Raw genomic sequence first — 14,495 nt, 5'->3', positions numbered from 1 at the left:
AGACTTAGATTCTGTAAAAAGAAAGGAAAGAATATACAAGCGTTTATATTAGTTGTTCAATATAATGCTTTTTACGCAATAACACCATACTGAAGTTTATTCTGAACACCTGCTAGATGTTGTACAAACAAAACTTATACAAGCACCACATATGCATGACACACTTACACAACCTTGTAGCATACTGTGGTTATGGTATCCACGGCTATTATTTTAAGGTCAACAATTCTGACGCTCACTTTAAAAGCACAACCATTCAAATAGACGATCAAAACAAAAACACAACCACGTAGATACGAAAATATGTTCTGGCATAATGAAGTGAAGATGATGATGTTGGTGACAGAAAACAATCGAAGGACTTAATCAATTAAAACCGATATGGTGCTTGAACGTTCCCCATAGCAACAGGATCTGCAACAACCAAAAATGTTAGTTTAGACGAGATCACAGTCAGCTTGGCAAAATATATTTGACACATCAATTATGTCCAGCAGAAATTATGAATCCCAATCAACAATTTTAACCTTTTAAATGGTAGAATCCTTGACCACTGGAAGAGTGATGACAAAATTCAGAATTTGAAAATAATGGATTATCTAGATTAATCTAAGTGTGGTTTTACTGATGTTTGGAGTAAATGGTCAAAAATATTACCTTTCTTTGAAATTAGGGCTGCATTGAAGCTGTTGCCGTAATTTAGTTGCAAGAGAAGAGATGCATGAGATTCCAGGCTCAGTAGGAACTCCGACACCACTGTGAAACAGCTTGAAGCTCTCAAGTTTTCTGGCAGTCTTTGCCACTTCAATCAATTGCTCATATACACACCGCACTGCAGGAGTATTTCTGTGTTGTTGTTGTAGTCTACTATCCAAGTCAGTAGTTCAAGTGTGGATCTCCTTATGCATGGAAAATCAATAGTTGGACACTTGTACAATTCGAATATCTTTTGCAGCCTCTTGACCAACGTGTCTGCAGCAACATTGGCATCACGCAATGTTTTGGCAAAATCAATTGCATTCTGGGACCTACAAGTCTACACGGCAAGTCCAATAAAGCTCTCTATTACTTTGCCTTCTTTAATCCAAAGGCTATTTTCCTACATATGTCCAAAGAATACAAAAATGTGCAATTCATTGTTAACTAAAAAATGAAATAGAAAATAGCAAAAGGAAGAATCAAAGAAACCATCATTTTCTTACATGGGAATGATTTTCATTAGTAGATGATTGATCCTCCAATCTTAACACTCCATATGAGATTGCTTTGAAAACCTAGTTCAAGTTTCAGAGAGACATGTTATTGTTTCCAAATTAGTTTAGTCAATGGAAGTGTTTTTTCGGTAGAGATAAAAGGTGAGCAACATAGTGAGATGATGCAAACAGAATACATAGAGTAAACTGCATCCAAAGAACGAATTAAGAAAAATTACCATTGGCAGAGCTCAGTCAATTACTTGCATGTGCTAATTAAAATCTTTTATTCCTGAAGAGGCACGTAAATTCTGCAAGAGTTTTGCATGCATACTTCTTTTATGTTCTTCACACTCAGCACAAATTATTTGTCTGATGGTGCACAATGTTTCCTTGTCTAGATTACGTCCTTGAAAGTGGGCCATCATCTTTCTCTTGTCTTTCTCTCCTTCTTCAGAAGAAACCACGTTAACTATCTTCTCCAACTCTTGTGGATTGATTTCTTGTAGGAAAGCTTCAACATTGTTCTCACACTCTGTGGTGAGCAGAATTAATGCTTTAGCAGCTTCTTCAGAGTGATTCACCCGTGGTGCTGAAAGTACATCTTCCAGATCAAGGTCTTGTACAACGTTTTGCATCGGTATTGAATGTTCATGCATATGAAGTTCTTGTATGATGGCAGACACCGATAATGAGAAGCTTTGATCTTGCAAGATATTATTTTTGTTAATGAACCACTTAAGTTGGTCTAGGTGGTCGCTGGCGGTGTACTCTAGAAGCAATAACTTTGCAGCCACTTTACTGAAATTCAGGTATGGAGCCTTGGAAAGCAGACAATCCTTGAGATTCTCAATGATATCAGGCAACTTGCTAATTTGTCTCCTTGCTGCCTCATCCACTGCTAAGCACGATATCACTTTTGTTGCTTTGAAATGATTTGAGATAATCCCAGAGCTGGTCAGGAAGTGCAAATCTTGTGATGAGCTTTCCCTCATAAATACCGCAGCACAGCAACCGGTGAAGCGGCCAGCAGCTTGCTCAAGATACTGAGTGACATGCCAAAAATAATCTCATGGTCAATCTTCTATATGAAAGGAGGAGGAAAGTCATCTTCTTTCTCAAGTACAGGAATAATCTCTTGTTCAATCCAAGAGTTAGAAATTCTGTTGCTCATGCTTCCATGACCTCAAAGGTTGGTGATGAGGTCTATAATCTTTAGCAGTAGATCACCATCGTCGTCTTTTGGTCGCCTACAATTTTCTGGGTTGTCTGTGAGCTTGTTGAGAGTTCGAAGGCCGAACCAGAGTAGGTCAAGATCCATCTTATTAGATGCGGTGAGCAAGGAAGAAAATATGAGATAGAGGATTTCAGGGAACTTTTGAACCAGAAGGTCTGGGGTGAGTTTCAGCACTACTCTTGCAGCGTGGCCTCTGATAGCTTGCTCCTCTGTGGTCCTGACGAAGCCTAGCATATTGACCAACTTCTTCAAAGTGTCATCATCGAGGGAAGCTCGAAGCCTCAGAAGGGTGAGGCTTCTGTACCTGACTGCCCTGAGGATGCGATCCATGGCCCGGATGCCAACTAACTGGTCATCCATGGAGCTGGAAACTGCCAGGTTGTAGGCAAAGGTGACCAGGTCCGTGTTGAGGGTGGCACGGACATTCCCAATGACGAACTCTAGATAGTTCTCCTTCTCGTAACGGGTGAGTATATTGTGACCCGAGGGCCCAAATAGCCTGTACTGCTGTAGGGCCAGCATCTTAAGATGAAAAACCAACACGTTGAGCAGCATGCAGATGAAGATGATTCCCTGGGCAACAACCAGACCATAGAAAATGTTGAGGGACCGGCTGATGTTCCGGTGGTCGTCTTGATGAAGCTGCTGGGGTTCCACGTAGTCTTGCTTCTTCAGACGCTTCAAGGATAAGAGCATGCAGGTGGTCACAGCCGTGACCTGGCCTAACTGCTGGGAGACAAAGATGGCCACCCCGAAGGATGACTGGAACCCGTACATCATATTCAACTTCCACTTGTCCTCCTCTTGCTTCCTTTTGAGCCTTTCTTGCTTGCTCATCCTCATACTTTCTCTTCTTAAAATTATGCCTCCGGCTACGTGCTGCCGCTGAGGCTGGATCTTTCTATGCCTCCACCAACTATGTTGCAGCTCGTGATCTGCGGCCTTCGTCCTGCCCTTTTGCAGTGCTCCTGTTGCGCCCATGAAAATTAGATGCGCGGGGTCCTTGTAGCCTCCCAAAATCCTATCAAAGCATTGCAATAGGACAATAATGTTAAACTAGCATATGCTAATGACCAACTCCGAGCTCTCTTCTCTAGGAATCAAGCGTACGTAGCATATAAAACTGTTATGTTTTCTTATATATGTAAGAAAAATGAACCCTTTGGTTCATTTAGTTTGGATTTTGGTGTTTGATGATCAATATAATCATTTAGACTAACATCATTTGCTATGCTTTTGTATATAGTTCAAAGGGTGCAAAAATGGCTTGGACTTAGGTAAAGTGGTGATCCAGATGATCAACACCTCAAGCAAGACATCAGAAGACTTGTTGAAGACCTAAAAGATCAAGCAAAGTCCGAGGCACAAGAATAAAACCAAGCCGAATGCAAAGATCGCGAAGAAACAAGTGAAGAAGGGGTTTCTACATGGCGTCGGACCCTAAGGTCGTCGGACCAATTGGGATAGAGTCCAACGGTACAAACTTTAGTCTTAGTCAGCTACATGGGAGAAGTATCAGACGTAGAGGAGACTGGGCGTCGGACCCTGTCCACAGTGGCAGCGTCGGACCAATTAAGGTCGAGTCCGACGAGCAATAGAGTGTTCCAGAGAGGGGCAATCAGCGTTGGACTAAGTCCGACGGTGGGCGTCAGACCGAATGTTGCAGACGCGCCCTAATGGTCGAGTTAACAGCTACTGACACAGGAGCCGTAATGAGAGTTAGACCCGGACCAAATAGTCTGACGGTCCTAGCGTCGAACAGTCCGACGATAGCCACAATGGCCTGCACGACTCCAACGGCTAGTTCGCACATTTAGGACTATAAAAGGGATCTCAACTGGCCAAAACAAGATAGTAGGAGCTGAGGATCATATCTAGGGAGTTGTTGCTCCATTGTAGTGCTCTTGGCCACACAAGTGCTTAAAGAATCACTCGGTGATTAGCGTAGGTGCTTTGCAAAATACTTAGATTAGTTAGACCACCGCTTATTGCGCTTGCTCTAGGTTAGGCCTAGTGTTTAGTGAGGCTTGCACACCTCTTGCCATTAGGTGCTTGCGCGCACCGTGTTTGTACTCGGCAGGGCTTGTATTCTTTTGAGACCACACCAACCGTGTTTGTGGTGTGGTCGCTACCGTGTATCGGAGAGAACGAGGCCCGCGGCGGTTTGGCTGGAAAGCTCGACAGAGAAGACGTCAGGGAGCGGTCTAGGAGAGGCATTCCGAAGACCCACTTGCGCATGGGGAAGACCCGAAGCTATCCACGGAGTTCCTTCAATTGGTATCGTAGTCGATTGGCTTATTTTTGGACATTTTTGTTCTTGACTTAGTATTTTGGTTTTTTAATAAGGCCGCTTGGTTGTTAGTCTTGTTGTTTTTAGCAAATATCTACATACATTGCAACATGATAAAAAATTAAATTTAGAGTAAATTACTGAATAAGTAACTACATATTTCGTGAATAACATTATTACATAAGCCAGGTACTTCGAAATGATGGTGGACTATCTAAAGTTAGATAATATCCATACATTGATATAATAAAATACTACATGCATTATTTTCTTCTGAAACTTACATAACTTCTTATTTAGAAACCCATTGAAGTTTAACTTACTATATTTTCTTCTACTCAAATATTCTTTACATCTCTACTTTTTTATTTAAATAAAATAATCTGTAGACCTTACTTCAAAGAATTCAATGTAGACCGTATGGACAACCATATTGTCAGTGTTTTTTACAAGCAGATACTCGGTTCTTAGTGGAACTCGCTTGATGCAAAGAGCAAACATGATGGAGACACAAGATTTATACTGGTTCGGGCCCTCGAGAAGCGAGTAAAAGCCGTACGTCTAGTTGCTACTAGCTTGTATTACGATCTCGTCGGGATGGCGAGATGGCGAGTACAAGATGGCTATGCCTATGAGAGTTTCGATGATTACAACAGAGCGGATGGCTAGCTATTTATATCCGAGGCCTACTTGCCCTACAAGTTACATAGTCGTGCCCTAGTCAGAGTCTTGACGTGATCTTCAGATATCCTTCCTTGAATAGGCGAGTCGTGAACCTTCAGGTCTTCTTCGGTACTGATTCAGTAGCTAGCATATCCGGTAGTCGGGAATCCTGGGAGTATGGCACCGTCAATATCCCCCACGCTTATCGAGCAAGTCAGACTCGGTAACTTTCCTACACTCAGGCCATTCAGGGTGTTCGGAATCGGGACTTTATTGAAAAGGTCTGACTTACACCCGTGGTAATCGAGGCTGGTTAGATAGAAGTTACAGGGTCACATAGTTGGGCGACGAGCTGTAAAAATAAAATAAGCTATACTCAGGAATTGTTTTGTCTTGTCCACGCGGTCTCCGTCCGAGTCAGGCGGCGTTGTTAGGCACTCGAGTAGCCGCGCCGGCTCCACTTCCAAGGATTACGCATGGCTTACGATTAATGCACCGCTTCGGTTCGTGGGTGACGATTGGCTTGCTTTCCCAATCACCCTGGCCTTGGCTTTATAACTAGGCATCTGAGTGCTGGGTTAGATCCACTTAGCATCTCCACGTTAATAGTCATGAGGACAAAAACCGCTAGCTGCCGCCGCAAGATCCCTCGGCTGCTGCTCGGGGATTCGCCTGGGCAGTCCACGGGGGCCTCACCTCCGTCTTCCCCCTAGGCGTCATCGTCTCCAACCCCGGCATCACCCGTAGCTTGGTCCGCGACCCCGTCTTCAGTCACGGCATCTTCGCAAGAAGAGACCGTGGTCATGAAGAAGGGGAAGGAGGAGACTTCGGTAAACACCGAGGAGATTACCACCTAGGCCCTAGCAGAGCCAGAGTCGAGCACGCCGCCGAGGAGGTCGTTGAGCTCTCCGACGATGAGCCAGAGGATTTGACCGTCTCTGTCACTGCCGCCGCCAGCATCGGTCCTTCTGAGGCTGGGCCTTCCGTTCCTCAGGTCACCGTCGTGCCTGACACGAGCGACGACTGGGGGTTTGCCCATAAGTTCTTTGTTGAGCTGAATTAGGAGGCCATCGGAATCCCCGGCGACGGGGTCTTGGTGGACCTGGTGAGCGATGACGAAGAGGCCGCAGAAGATGACGCTGACAAGGGCAAGAAGGAGGTAGTGCTAGGCAATGAGGAGGGCACCGCGGTAGTCAACAGGCCACCGGAGCAGGCCACTGCGCCTCCTAGTCCTCCACCAAGCGCCTGAGCTTGGTGATGATCACCTGGGTCGGGCCCTTTTGCCCCTGTACCGCAAGGATTTCATCCTTGTGGATCAGGATTTGTTTTAGGCCCGATTAGGTGTTCGGTCTAGGAATAATTAGTTAGGGTTTTAGGAACCCCCCTTGTAAATCTGTGTTTTAAGCGAAGTTTATGAATAGAAGAAATATCGTTGGTCTATTTTTGCAGTTAAAATGTGTTTACATTACGTGCATAGAAATAGATCGATGATTTCAGTGACTTAGTTCATTAATGAGTCACTGCACTTACCCCGAGCTGATCGGGTATTTAGTGTTTGATCATTTGTAAATATGGAAATGTCTCAATCACATTTTCTTATTAACAAAGAAAATATCTTTAAACCCAATGTAAATTGAAACTAACCAGTAGATAATTTCAGTCACACAAATCAAGGCACGCACTATGGCCACCGAGCGGTTTTTCGAGGATCATGCAGGCCGCACGGTCATTTAACCCCTTATTTCGCTTTTGTGGCAACCACTGTTGCACCCTTTCACATTTTTGCATCCGCCTTCTGCTTGATTTTCCCCCTTGAGCTCTTTGTCTTCCTTGCACCGCCATGGCCTTCGCTCAACAACAATTTGAGGGTTCAATGAGTGCTTCCAGCCAAACGAGCGCCGAGAAGTCACAATCTTCCTAGCCCTCCAAGGTGGTGCAGCCCGATGAGAATTGGAAGGCTTCAACCACGAAGGCAAAGGATTTGAAGAAACTGAGGGAGCGAGGCTTACTCCTAGATCCACAGATCCACGAGTGGACTGCAACAAAAAGTCAGGATTGTCCCACCCCCGACACCCATCAGGCTGTAGTTTTTATTGCGCATTTCAAGTGCAGCTTTGGGGTTTTTTTTGTCTAAGTTCCTAGAGCGGATCTGTAGACATTATGGGATCGAGATTGCTCATCTACTACCGAATGCGGTAGCAATGCTTAGTGTTTTTGCCTTCTTGTGCGATGCGTGGCTTGGGGTTATGCCTTATTTATACTTGTGGCGCTACTTTTATTCTGCCACTTATTATGCCAAGAATTTGGCCATCGGGTCGGTCGGTTTCTCCCTAAAGAAGGGCAACGACTACATAACGTTCCTGATCAAGACCTCTTGCAAAGGGTATCAGAGGAAATGGTTTTACATCCAGCTCCATGAGGAGAACCCGATCAGGGGTCAGGCATTGATGCCTGTGTCCAATGAAAGGTGGAGATAGACCCCCTTGTGAACAATAGGATGCAAAGGCATATCGCGCATATCCAGGAGCTCTGGATAGCCGGGCTTACTATGACACATGTAGTGGAGACTTTTGTCAAGTGGAGGATAGTCCCCTTGAAGCAGCGGGATGCCGCCTACACCTACACCTACAAAGGGATCCTAGACCCAAACAGGGAATCGACTGAAGGTAAAAACCTTTATTCCGAGTTTGCCTCACGCTTGGGAGTTTTGGTTGTGACTTTTTGTTTATAATGCCTGATTTGTCATATTGTGTTAGAAGTGTCAGATGAAGAGATCCAGTGAAAGACATTCTCTATGTTGCTCGGCCAGACTGAACTGGTGTACCTCTACCGTACAACGCCAAAAACCCTCCACCTAAGGTAAAGGCAGGATCTTTATTGACTTGCTTCTTTAACAATTTTAATACTTAGTTACTTGTGGTGTGCCAGGATGTTATCCCCTTGGGCCCTATTGCCAGGGGCATGGACATGAATGATGATGATGACAACCCAGAGCAGCTAGCAGCTGGCCCAGCCCTCGAGGGTGAGGCAGCTCAGGCTGGCACCACCTGAACTATGTTGTCTGCTCCTGAGGCAGGCTCGGGTACGTAGCATCAGGCGGTGCCCGATGAAATGCAAGCTGAGGCGGGTGCAGGTACAAAAAGGCCAGCACCCAAGCCACCTCGGTTTGTTGACAAGAGGAAGACCAGATCGCATGGAAGTGCAGAAGAACTCGAGCTACCCGCTTCCAAAAGAAGCCGAGGTAAGTCCAAGAGTCACACTTTAGTCACCGGGACTAGTGAAAACCAGTCAGCAATGCCTCAGGAGATCGAGCAGGAGATACCGCCATGCTCCAGCAATCAAGTACCGCTTAGACATGTTTTTGACCGATTGATTGGGGTTTTTAGCCATCTGGATAGCCTTGAACGTGTTCAGGAGGTTTGTACTCTGGAGAAAGCCATAACCCCGCCCGCGCCGAAACTGACGACTCAGCACCAGAAGAAGCTGAGATGCAGAATATCGCTTGATTCATAAGCACATGAATAATGACTTTAATTATGTTTCTCCTGAACTCCTCCTTGACGCTTTGTTGCTATTTACAGGAGAGCAAAAACGCCCAAAGGTGCAACCAAGGCTGCTATTGAAGAGCCTGGTGCTACTATGACCCCTGAGGCTTTCGACTTGGTCATAACGACCAGTGCTCAGGCTCAGGAGGCCCGAGCAGTACTCCCAGAGAGGAATCCTTCTCGGCTGCGCGCTCTTATCCAAGAGATGCAAGGCTTCTGTGATCTTTGGGAAGAAGATCTTGAAAAGGCCAAGCAGTCTGACTCAGGCAATGCTAAGCTGCAACAGGAGGTATATGAGCTCCTGGAGGGTACTGAAGGTATGTTTGGATGTTATTCTGGAGCAGGCACATTGCTTATCGGGTGTTAACTTCTTGTTGTTCTCTTTAGGCTTGCACAAGTATGTCGATATCTTGGTGCAGGAGAAGGTGACTTTGAAGCAGCAAGCTGAGGAGTTGCAAAAGAAGCTTGAGGCTGCCGAAGGACGTCAGTCCACCGTCAAGGAGAAGCTGACCGAGGGAGCCGTCAGTGCTGTCGAGCATGTGGTGGGAGTCATCAAGAGTCGCCAGCCTGATTTTGACCCGAACCTCATATTACAAGGTTATAACTATAGTCAGACAGATGATGTTCAGCAGTTACTTGATGGTATTCGCCCGATGGCCGTAGCTTTTGTTGAGAAGCTCGGTTTCTCCATTGACGATGATGATGAAGATGGTGAGTGAATCTTTATCTTGCATCAAACACCATGTTCTGGAATTTGCCTAAAGACAATTTGTAATGTTGGGCACATTATCATTACTTGTCTTCTAAGCAACCTGGTATATTTGTGATTTCCTTTTTCTGGTTGCTATGTGCCGTATTCACATTGATCATAGGATTAGAGTAGCTGAGACTCCTATCTCCCCTAGTGAACGTGCAGGCGTTCCAGCATTACCAGATCCAAAAATTATGGACAAATGGAGATGTATGTGTAGTAGCCCCTGACTCTTTATTTGAGTGAGGAATTTACTGAAATGAAGAGTAGAAACTAAATATATCTTTTCCAAATATGTTCTCCCCTTCATTTGAACATTTAGCCTTTGTCCTAGGTAAGGGGTGATTGAACAACTATCATTTTAGGGTAGTCCCCGAGCCCTTAGAATGGGGTCATATGACGCTACCGGCAGGCTCCAGCCCTCGAGCATGTACAGGTCTGGAAGAAGGAAATGAAGCAACGACAAGGTTCTGATATCCTGGGGGTGGCGAGTTATTTTTGACTCGGTCTACGTTTGAATACCCCTGGGGGTGGCGAGCATGTACAGGTCTGTATACACGGCCCCTGTTTGTAGATGACAGTAATAGGTGGAGTACTTTTCATGACTTACTAATTTCTGGTGTATTTATGAGCTCCGAGTGCTCCGTCAAGCACAATGTTTCTTCTCATGATTGGGCTTCTGTCTTTTGCGAGTACTTCGGTCATTTTGAGGTCAAGCACTCCGTCAAGTCTTTGGGCCCTCGCATGATGGTATTTTGAAATTAGATGAGTACCTTGATCATTTGAGGTCGAGCACTCCATCGAGCGCAATGGACCCTCGCATGATGTGTACTTTGAAGATAATGAGCATTTGAATCGTGTGAGGTCAAGAACTCCGTCAAGCCTTTGGACCCTCAGCTGGTTGAATGCTTCGAATTGTACTTTGGATTCGTTTGAGATTGGGTGTAGTATTACTCCATTAGGTTCTTGTATGATCAAGTACTATAGGTTTTAAAGTATATGTCACAAAAGTACTTTGTCTTTTATCAGATTATTATTCTCCCCCTTTGACTTAGATTTACCCGTATTTTATTTGTTTGGCAGCAATGCTCATGTACAGGACGCTATCTCCATAAAGTTGTGATTCGCATGACATGGGTATTGTGATTCTGAACTCGCTATACAAGTGGTTAAGCCATGGAAGAAAAAAAACAAAAGGGTTACAAATTGAGGTGAGCTCTATATATCAACGCGAAAAAGGGGCTAGTGTTTCACAAGTTTCCATAATCTTCCATAATTGAATGAGAGAAAAGTTTCAAACTTGTGTACCTTAGCCTCAGTGACTGGGACTTTGCTAGATGCTTGGGTTGATGGCACCCTTCGGGTATCATCATCACGCGCCTCTAGCTTGATATAAAGATAGTTATTTCCCGAGTTGAATGTATTGATCGGGAATTTGCTTGTTTTTATGTCAATCATTTCAATTGAGAAATATGGCTCAATTTACTTTTTTGACATTGTCATAAATGTGTTTCACAAAATACTTAGCTTTAAATAGCTTTCGCACACAAATTGACAATAAGCAAAAACTTAACCAGAAGACATCTTTATTATTATTTAAAGAGTGTACACCAGAGGAAATTACAAATGTAGCCTAATCCTCGTAGTTGTTGCATATGCTACTTTGCCGATCTTCTAAAGGGAGACCTTGAATGCATAGTGATCTACAGCTGGAGGTTGAATCTACGCTGTTGACCTTTCCTTTAGTACGGGTCACCTATCTTCTGGTTGTAAAGTTGCTCCTAGGAATTAGCGTTTTGCAATGAAGAGGGCACTTCTTTTTTATCGGTCTTCTTGACCGTCCAACCATTTGAGTGCTCGGTCTTCTTCGCCACGCTTGGTGGTTCCCAAGAGAAAGTGCTCAATCGTCTCCTTTGAGAAGAGGTTGAGTCGTCTAGCTAGTTAGGTCTGCCTTGAGTTTAAGCCCCTGGCAATTCTAACCTACATTTGTTAATAATGGCCTCCTTCGAATTTGAGGAGCTATCCATTAGGCTTTCAACTTGCCTTCATTAGGGGTTTTATCTCCCCTAAAAAGGTGTTGATGGAGCCAATTTTAGACCTACTTGGGCTGCTTTAGTAACGCTCAGTGTTGTTGAGGTCACGAGACCTCGGAGCCCTTCTCCTTGGCCTCCTGGTTCGCACTCGTTTGATGGATGCATTGGCAGGAAGGTAAAAGGGGAATTGCTCTATTCTTTGATCAAGGTAGAAACAGACCTTGGCTGTTCCTATGTAGATGGTGGCATTGGTAGTATGTAGAAAAGGATGATCCAAAATTATGGGGGCGTTTGGGTTTTGATCGGTATCCAGAACTATAAAATTTGCAGACACATATGAATGCCCGATGCCCACATAGACGTTATCTACGATTCCTTCTACCCGACGAGTCGACCGATCTACAAACCTCAAACGCATGGTTGTATGCAGAAGGGGCCTAAATTGTAGAATGTCATCGTAGATTACCTTAGGTATGATGTTGACGCTAGAGCCGATGTCGTAGATGACTTCGTTGAACTATTGCTGGCCAATTTGTATAGAAATCACCGGGCGGCCAGGATCTCCTTTTTTGATTGGCATGGAATTGTCTAACCAACCTCCTGGGCATGGGTACATGTAAAATCCTAGCTGGGCTATCTCAACGAAGTGCACGTTTTCTAATTTTTCATCGGTACTTTGGGATGTGTAGATCTCTGATCGCTTTGTGTGGATAACCTTCCGATGCTGAGATGCTGCACAGACGCGACAATCTTGCACAAGGTGGATTTCATCCTTCAAGTTGTCGAAGTCGGGATCGCTCCTGCTATTCTGTTTAGTAGACATCTGACCTGAGGATAGATTGATTGGGATACTCCCGACAAGGACCGAACCAGGCCCTTGTGCCTTGTAGAGCTACGAGTCAACGTTTTCCTGGTGCTCGAATACCAAACTCCCAAAGAGTATGGTTGGTGTCACGTAGCGAGACGTCGACATAGGCCGAGAAAATAGAAGAACTTCTCCTGTTGTGGCAGAACCTCCTAAATTATAGGACCCACATGCACTTGTCACTGTCCAACGACCTCTGACGACTATGCATATGTTCCTAATAACTTAAGAAGTCTGTCAGGTGCCCTCGGGGAACCCCGAATCATCCACAATTTCTGAGCAGGATCACATTACAGAGTCATTGTAGTATTACAACATTTATTCAAATATATACATCAGAGTAAAATAGCGGAAGTCTTACGGTAACTTAGTTTACAAACCAGTTGTTTCAAACCTTACAAACTAAGTACGATTATTATTACAAACCATAGTAGTAGTGGAGTGGCATAATTAACATAAACATAACACACAAAATAAGCATCCTGCCCAAGGATCACACATTCACTTATCGTCATCGACAGGAACAATAGTCATGCAGCAAGGTCCAAAACAGACCTGCTCATGAGGCTCACCTGCAACAAGGGTCAACGAACCCTGAGTACAAAAGTACTCAACAAGACTTAACCGAAATAAAACTGAGAAAACTTAGGAATGCAGGTTCAGGGATTCAAGGTATGGCTTTAACAATAATCAAAGTTCTTTTGCGTAAAAGCTCTTTAACAAAATTTTTTATATCAACATATTTATCTTTAAAAATATCATATACAAAGCTGACATGATCTGTAATGAGATCATGAAACTTCATATCCCACACTTTCTCAAACCTTACTCAAGTTCTAGTTATTAACTATGATGATGAACAGTGAGTTGAGTCTCCATAACCGAGGAGCAACGACGATTCGAACCGATTATAAACCCAGCTGGGGATTCTAGACCACACGACATATGCAGGTCCCCGACTTACATATATCAACCTACCCTCGGATCTTCTAAAACAAGAACGGGTCCGCGCCACCCGAGAATACAGTACTCCACCAATCTAGCCCATTGCCACGTGGGTACACGCTACTCCCGCCATCTCTCCACTCCCAGTGCGCGAGTAGCCATTCTCATAATAGAATAGCCGAGTTAAGGCTTACCGGAGTATGTGGTTAGTACTACAAAGTCTCACCTCATGCAATTCAACAACGGACGGACCTTAACCGACACAGGCAGAAAGAAGCCGCTCACAAGACCTCCATGTCTTGTGGCTCTCACACACCGAGTCCGCCCGGTCTAGATTTATTACTTCCCATGCTCATATCTCATGATAACATAAGTAACCAAAGATCCATTTAAAACTCTCAGGTGACAGGTAATCACCCGACTAAGCATAACCAGGCATTTACGAATAAAACATGTAACAAGGTAGATATGGAGAAACAAGGTTGGTAATGCACCAATTAGGTTTCCACTTGACTCCTAATCACTTAATGCAGTATAGAAAAGCAAAAGCGATAAAATTTGTAAAACACAAGGTAGGGTTAAATGCATCCAGGGCTTGCCTTCATTGACGGAAAAGTTAGGTTCCTGCGACGTTCCACAATTATCCGATCCGACCTCAACAGACGGATTAACCTCCTTCGTAGCTTGATTAACTACAATGTGTTCACCTTCGTTCACTACACGTAGTAACAATGCCATGTTTAACATGATGCGGGATACGAAACATGATGCTTGATGATGGATGCAAAATTAACAATTCGAATACAACTTTCCTTCGCGGTACAGTTGCAAGTCAAATTAACTAAACCTTTTTCATAACACATACATCAATTGCCAAGGATAATTATCAACTAATGACCCAAGGTCATCACTCAATCCAAAATTTCAAACAAAACCTAAATCATTAAAGGTTACTATTTACTTTTATGAATTA

The 14,495-nt window shown here is 44.2% G+C and overlaps 1 pseudogene; it reads right to left on the bottom strand.

The window, feature by feature from the left end:
- Window positions 1-362: 362 nt before the first annotated feature.
- LOC136543813 (uncharacterized) overlaps window positions 363-14,495 on the bottom strand; it is a 56,872-nt pseudogene continuing 42,739 nt past the window's right edge.

This window comes from Miscanthus floridulus, chromosome 3 (genome assembly GCF_019320115.1).
Source record: "Miscanthus floridulus cultivar M001 chromosome 3, ASM1932011v1, whole genome shotgun sequence".
Classification (NCBI taxonomy): domain Eukaryota; kingdom Viridiplantae; phylum Streptophyta; class Magnoliopsida; order Poales; family Poaceae; genus Miscanthus; species Miscanthus floridulus.
The sequence above is the reverse complement of the archived record's forward strand: the minus strand, read 5'-3'. Positions and strand labels throughout refer to the sequence as shown.